This window comes from Triticum dicoccoides, chromosome 1B, assembly GCF_002162155.2.
Source record: "Triticum dicoccoides isolate Atlit2015 ecotype Zavitan chromosome 1B, WEW_v2.0, whole genome shotgun sequence".
In the NCBI taxonomy this organism is placed as follows: Eukaryota; Viridiplantae; Streptophyta; class Magnoliopsida; order Poales; family Poaceae; genus Triticum; species Triticum dicoccoides.
In genome coordinates this window covers 623,011,690-623,018,919 of record NC_041381.1, presented here as the reverse complement: position 1 = coordinate 623,018,919, position 7,230 = coordinate 623,011,690, and positions in this window count along the sequence as shown.

The window sequence follows — 7,230 nt, the reverse complement described above, 5'->3', positions numbered from 1 at the left end:
ACTGGTATTCGATCAGTATGATCGTTGTGGTGACCATAATCCCGCGTCGGAGCATGTCCTCTGGATTCGTAGATGGATCTGGCCGCACTGGCCTTCTTGTCCAGGGGCTCTCGTAAATCGTGTGTGGTATCGTAGGCTGTTCTATTGTGGCCATGAGGTGGTTGGTCCGGCTGAGTGGCCGTATTGTTTCTTGGCAGAACGGGCGCTGCGGCTTCATCGTCGAATTCGGGTAGCAGTTTGCGCTTTGGATAGCTCTTTGTGTAACAATCATCGCCACATTTTCCCTCAGTGTCCAGCACCTTATTCCATCTTCGTTTGAGCGTATCCTGCGCGGTTTTAAGCCTTTGCTTCTGTTTCTTCAAGCTCCTTGCCGTGGCCAGGAGCCTTTTGCGGTGATTACCTTGCTCCCGACGTTTTTCCGGGATGATGAATGCATCCTCGACCGGACTGTCCTCCTCTTTGGAGGTAGTATGATGAGTTCGGCCCTCTGGATCACCGTGATCGGGCATCTGCTCCGGGCTGTGTTCGGCGTGACCTGGCTTGTCCTGCTCCATCGCTGGGTCCCTATGGTCGTTGTCGCCTTCGGAATCAACCGGAGTGTCATCTTGTTTTGGGTTGTTATCGCTATTTTTACTGTGACTGGACTTAGAGCGGCGCCTGCACCGTCGTTTTTGCTTTTGTCTGGGGGGTTTAGCCTTCGTTGTGTCCTTTATGTAACCATTGTCTTCTTTAGGCGTGTCCACCATTGATAACCCACAAGTGTAGGGGATCGCAACAGCTTTCGAGGGTGAAGTACAACCCAAATTTATTGATTCGACACAAGGGGAGCCAAAGAATATTCTTGAGTATTAGCAATTGAGTTGTCAATTCAACCACACCTGGATAACATAGTATCTGCAGCAAAGTGTTTAGTAGCAAAAGTGGTATGATAATAATGGTAACAGTAGCAACAGTAAAGATAAATGTTTTTGGGTTTTTGTAGTAGTTGTAATAGTAGCAACGGAAATGTAAATAAGCAAAGAACAATATGTTAAAAGCTCGTAGGCAATGGATCAGTGATGGATAATTATGCCGGATGCTATTCCTCATGCAATAGTTATAACATAGGGTGATATAGAACTAGCTCCAATTCATCAATGTAATGTAGGCATGTATTCCGTAAATAGTCATACATGCTTATGGTAAAGAACTTGCATGACATCTTTTGTCCTACCCTCCCATGGCAGCGGGGTCCTAGAAGAAACTAAGGGATATTAAGGCCTCCTTTTAATAGATAACAGGACCAAAGCATTAACACATGGTGAATACATGAACTCCTCAAACTACGATCATCACCGAGAAGTATCCCGATTACTGTCACTTCGGGTTGTCGCATCATAACACATAATAGGTGACTATAGACTTGCAAGATAGAATCAAGAAGACACATATATTCATGAAAACATAATAGGTTCAGATCTGAAATCATGGCACTCGGGCCCTGGTGACAAGCATTAAGCATAGCAAAGTCATAGCAACATCAATCTCAGAACATAGTGGATACTAGGGATCATACCCTAACAAAACTAACTTGATTACATGGTAAATCTCATCCAACCCATCACCGTCCAGCAAGCCTACGATGGAATTACTCATGCACGGCTGTGAGCATCATGAGATTGGTGATGGAGGATGGTTGATGATGACGACGGCGACGAATCCCCCTCCCCGAAGCCCCGAATGGACTCCAGATCAGCCCACCCGAGAGATATTAGGGCTTGGCGGCGGCTCCATGTCCTGAAACGCGATGAAACTTTCTCCTTAATTTTTTCTCCCCGAGACGGTATATATGGAGTTGGAGTTGAGGTCGGAGGAGGTCCAGGGGGCCCATGAGATAGGAGGGCGCGCCCTAGGGGGGCGCCCCCTGTCTCGTGGACAGCCCGTGGGCCCCCTGGCCTTGATTCTTTCGCCAAAAATTCTTATTAATTCTGAAAAGTGCCTCCGTGGATTTCCAGGACATTCCGAGAACTTTTCTTTTCTACACATAAAACAACATCACGGCAGTTCTATTGAAAACAGTGTCGGTCCGGGTTAGTGTCATTCAAATCATGCAAGTTAGAGTCCAAAACAAGGGCAAAAGTGTTTGGAAAGTAGATACGTTGGAGACGTATCAACTCCCCCAAGCTTAAACCTTTGCTTGTCCTCAAGCAATTCAGTTGATAAACTGAAAGTGATAAAGAAAAACTTTTACAAACTCTGTTTGCTCTTGTTGTTGTAAACATGAAAGGTAGCATTCAAGTTTCAGCAAATATTATGAACTAACCATGCTCACAATAACACTTAGGTCTCACAATTAATAATATCAATAGCATAATCAGCTAGCGAGTCATAATAATAAAACTCGGATAACAACACTTTCTCAAAATAATCATAACATGATATAACAAAATGGTATCTCGCCAGCCCTTTTTGAGACCGCAAAACATAAATGCAGAGCACCTTTAAAGATCAAGGACTGAATAAACATTGTAATTCATGGTAAAAGAGATCCAGTCAAGTCATACCCAATATAAACCAATAATAATTAATGCAAATGACAGTGTGCTCTCCAGCGGGTGCTTCTAATAAGAAGGATGATGACTCAACATAAAAAGTAAATAGATAGGCCCTTTGCAGAGGGAAGCAGGGATTTGTAGAGGTGCCAGAGCTCGATTTTAAAATAGAGATTGAATAACATTTTGAGCGGCATACTTTCGCTGTCAACGCAACAACTATGAGATGGCTGTATCTTCCATACTACATGCATTATAGGCAGTTCCCAAACATAATGGTAAAGGTTTATACTCCCCCAACCACCAACAAGCATCAATCCATGGCTTGCTCGAAACAACGAGTGCCTCCAACATACAACAGCCCTGGGGGAGTTTTGTTTAATTATTTTGATTTGCTTTGATATTTTTGGATCATGGGACTAGGCATCCCGGTTACCGGCCCTTTCTCGTGAATGAGGAGCGGATTCCATTCCTCTGAGAATAACCCACCTCGCATGGAAGATATAGGCAGCCCTAGTTGTAACATGAGCTGCTCTGGCATACAAAACATAATTTCATTTGAAGGTTTAGAGTTTGGCACATACAAATTTACCTGGAACGCCAGGTAAATACTGCATATAGGAAGGTATGGTGGACTCATATGGAGCACCTTTGGGGTTTAAGGAGTTTGGATGCACAAGCAGTATTCCTGCTTAGTACAGGTGAAGGCTAGCAAAAGACTGGGAAGCGACCAACTGAGAGAGCGACAACAGTCGTAAGCATGCATTAAAATTAATTCACACCGAGTACAAGCATGAGTAGGATATAATCCACCATGAACATAAATATCGTGAAGGCTATGTTGATTTGATTCAACTACATACGCGAACATGTGCCAAGTCGAGTCACTCGATTCATTCAAAGGAGGATACCATCCCATCATACCACATCATAATCATTCTAATAGCATGTTGGCAAGCAACGTAAACCATTATAACTCATAGCTAATCAAGCATGGCACAAGTAACTATAATCTCTAAATGTCATTGCAAATATGTTTACTTCATAATAGCTGACTCAGGAACGATGAACTCATCATATTTACAAAAACAAGAGAGGTTGAGTTCATACCAGCTTTTCTCATCCCAATAAGTCCATCATATATCGTCGTTATTGCCTTTCACTTGCACGACCGAACGATGTGTATAATAATGAGAGTGCACGTGCATTGGACTAAGCTGGAATCTGCGAGCATTCAACTCAAGAGAGAAGACAAATAATATGGGCTCTAAATATAAATAATCAATCATGCATATAAGAGCCACTAAGCATTTTCAATATGGTCTTCTCGACCCCCAAAAGAAAGGAAAGAAAATAAAACTATTTACACGGGAAAGCTCCCAACAAGTAAAAGAAGAACGAGAAATCTTTTTGGGTTTACATTTTAATTTCTACTACAAGCAAGGAAATTAAACTAACTAATTTGTTTGGTTTTTCTTAAGTATTATCAAACACACAAGAAGAAAACTAGAAAAAGAAATTTAAACTAGCATGGATAATACAATGAAAGAGTATGAGCACCGATGACTAGTGTGTGAACATGAATGTAAAGTCGGTGAGAAATACGTACTTCCCCAATCTTAGGCTTTTGGCCTAAGTTGGTCTAATACCAAGGACCACCGCTACTCTCTCCGGTGTAAGGAGAGGTATAATCAGGATAATACTGGCTGGTCATCTCGGGATCCCACTGGATAGATGATGCACGATAAGGGTCCAGCTCAGGTTCCGGCTCAGGTTCTGGAGTAAAAGCTTGGGCTCGATGGTTGTTCACCGCCTCCTGTGTGACAAGAAAATTTTCTGCAAGCAAATCAAACAACAGAGGCACAGGCAAAATAATAATCTCAAAGTGTTTCTTGTTAAATCTAAGTTTATACAAAAGCATCTTTTCTTCGTTGTCAACGATAAACTTGTGTGCTACCATGCTATTGTAATCTAAAATGTGAGGAGGTAATTTTGTCTCCTCCTCCTCAATGTGCCTAATGGGTATCTGAAAATGTTTAGCAAGACATGCAGCATAGATACCTCCAAATATGGGGCCTTTTGTATGATTCAGGGCTAGCCGTTTAGCAACGACGGCACCCATACTAAAAGTATTGTCTCCCAGCAAAGCATGTTGAAGAATAATAATATCTGGAACACTCAAATTTCCACTATTCCCACGACCAATCAAGCATCTACTAGCAAATATGGCAAAGTAGCGTAAAACAGGAAAGTGTATGCTAGAGACTTTTGCCTCAGAGTCCTTCTTTGGCTCTTCTACATCAATATTTTTAACGAAGCCATCCACATCTTCACGATGGGGTTCCTCTAATTCTCCCTCATAAGGTATCCTACATACTGCGCAAAAATGATGTAAATACATTTCTTTGAATTCATCATATAAATGAAATGATACTGCAGGCGGTGACTTCTTAGGATAATAATAAAAGTTTTGCATGAAAGTATTGGTATGTAAGAGATACTGATCGATCCGGTCGTTCATGAAACCGGTGAGGCCTGCAGTCCCGATTAAAGCATAAAAGTCTTCATGAATTCTGTCTTCCTTCAAGAAATCCTCACATGGCCATTCACATGACCGTACTTCCGCTAAGCGAGGAAGATTATACTTGGGTTTTTCCTTCTCTTTGTCTTGTTTTTCCTTAGAGCTTTGGCTAGAAGAGCCTTTAAAGAACCTCCTTAACATTTTCAGAAAAATTCTGAAATTTTAGTAACTTCAAAATAAAAGTGGATAAAACTAAACAAGATTGATAGCAACTACTCCTACAAGTGCCTAGAGCCTATATCATGCATTGGAATTGCTTGGGAGCTCAAAATTTTAACATGCAAGCTCAAGAATAGGGTCATCAAGGCAGCAAGGATTTGCAATGAATAAAGCACTAGAACAAAAACTAATTGGACCAATGGAGGAGTCACATACCAAGCAACAATCTCCCAAAGCAGTTTTGCGAATGGAGCTTTGAGCTAAGAGATCGAAAATCGCAGCAAAACGGCCTAGAACTCGGGCTTGATCTGGATGGGGATTTTTTGGGTAGAAGATGAAGTGTGTGGGTGCTGGCATAAGTGGAGGGGAGCCACCAGGGGCCCACGAGACAGGGGGTGCCCTACAGGGCGGCGCGCCCTCCTCTCTTGTGGCCTGGTGTTTGGCCCTCCTGCAGTGTTTTGAGTGCCAAAAATCCTCAAATATTCCATAAAAAATCATACTAAATTTGCAAGGAATTTGGAGCACTTTTATTTTTGGACTATTTTTTTAATGCACGGATAAATCAGAAAACAGACAGACAATACTATTTTTGCTTTATTTATTCTAAATAACAGAAAGTAAAAAGAGGGTACAGAAGTTTGTGCCTTCTAGTTTCATCCATCTCGTGATCATCAAAATGAATCCACTAACAAGGTTGATCAAGTCTTGTTAACAAACTCATTCCAAATAACATGGAACCAGAGAAATTTCGAATAACACTAAGTTACCTCAACGGGGATATGAAAATCCCCAACAATAAGAATATTATACTTTTTCTTGACAGTAGGGAGAGGAAATTTGAAACCTCCAAATATGATAGTTGGAACTTTTTCAATAGAATTGATACTATGAACTTGAGATTGTTTCCTCGGAAAGTGTACCATATGCTCAGTACCATTAACATGAAAAGTGACATTGCCTTTGTTGCAATCAATAACAGCCCCTGCAGTATTAAGAAAAGGTCTACCAAGGATAATAGACATACTATCGTCCTCGGGAATATCAAGAATAACAAAGTCCGTTAAGATAGTGACATTTGCAACCACAACAGGCACATCCTCACAAATACCGACAGGTATAGCAGTTGATTTATAAGCCATTTGCAAGGATATTTCAGTAGGTGTCAACTTATTCAATTCAAGTCTACGATATAAAGAGAGAGGCATATAACTAACACCGGCTCCAAGATCACATAAAGCAGTTCTAACATAATTTCTTTTAATAGAGCATGGTATAGTTGGTACACCCGGATCTCCAAGTTTCTTTGGTATTCCACCCTTAAAAGTGTAATTAGCAAGCATGGTGGAAATTTCATCTTCTGGTATCTTTCTTTTATTTGTGATGATATCCTTCATATATTTAGCATAAGCATTTACTTTCAGCATATTAGTTAAGCGCATACGTAAGAAAATGGGCCTAATCATTTCAGCAAAGCGCTCAAAATCCTCATCATCCTTTGACTTGGATGGTTTAGGAGGAAAGGGCATGGGTTTCTGAACCCATGGTTCTCTTTCTTTACCATGCTTCCTAGCAACAAAATCTCTCTTATCATAACGTTGATTCTTTGATTGTGGGTTATCAAGGTCAACAGCAGGTTCAATCTCTACATCATTATATTTGCTAGGTTGAGCATCAACATGAACATTATCATTAACATTATCACTAGGTTCATGTTCATCACCTGATTGCGTTTCAGCATCAGAAATAGAAATATCATTGGGATTCTTAGGTGTGTCTACAGTAGGTTCATTAGAAGCATGCAAGATTCTATCGTCTTTCTTTTTCTTCTTTTTATAAGAACTAGGTGCCTCTAAATTATTTCTCTAAGAATCTTGCTCGATTCCCTTAGGGTGGCCTTCAGGATACAAAGGTTCCTGAGTCATTCTACCAGTTCTAGTAGCCACTCTAACGGCAAAGTCA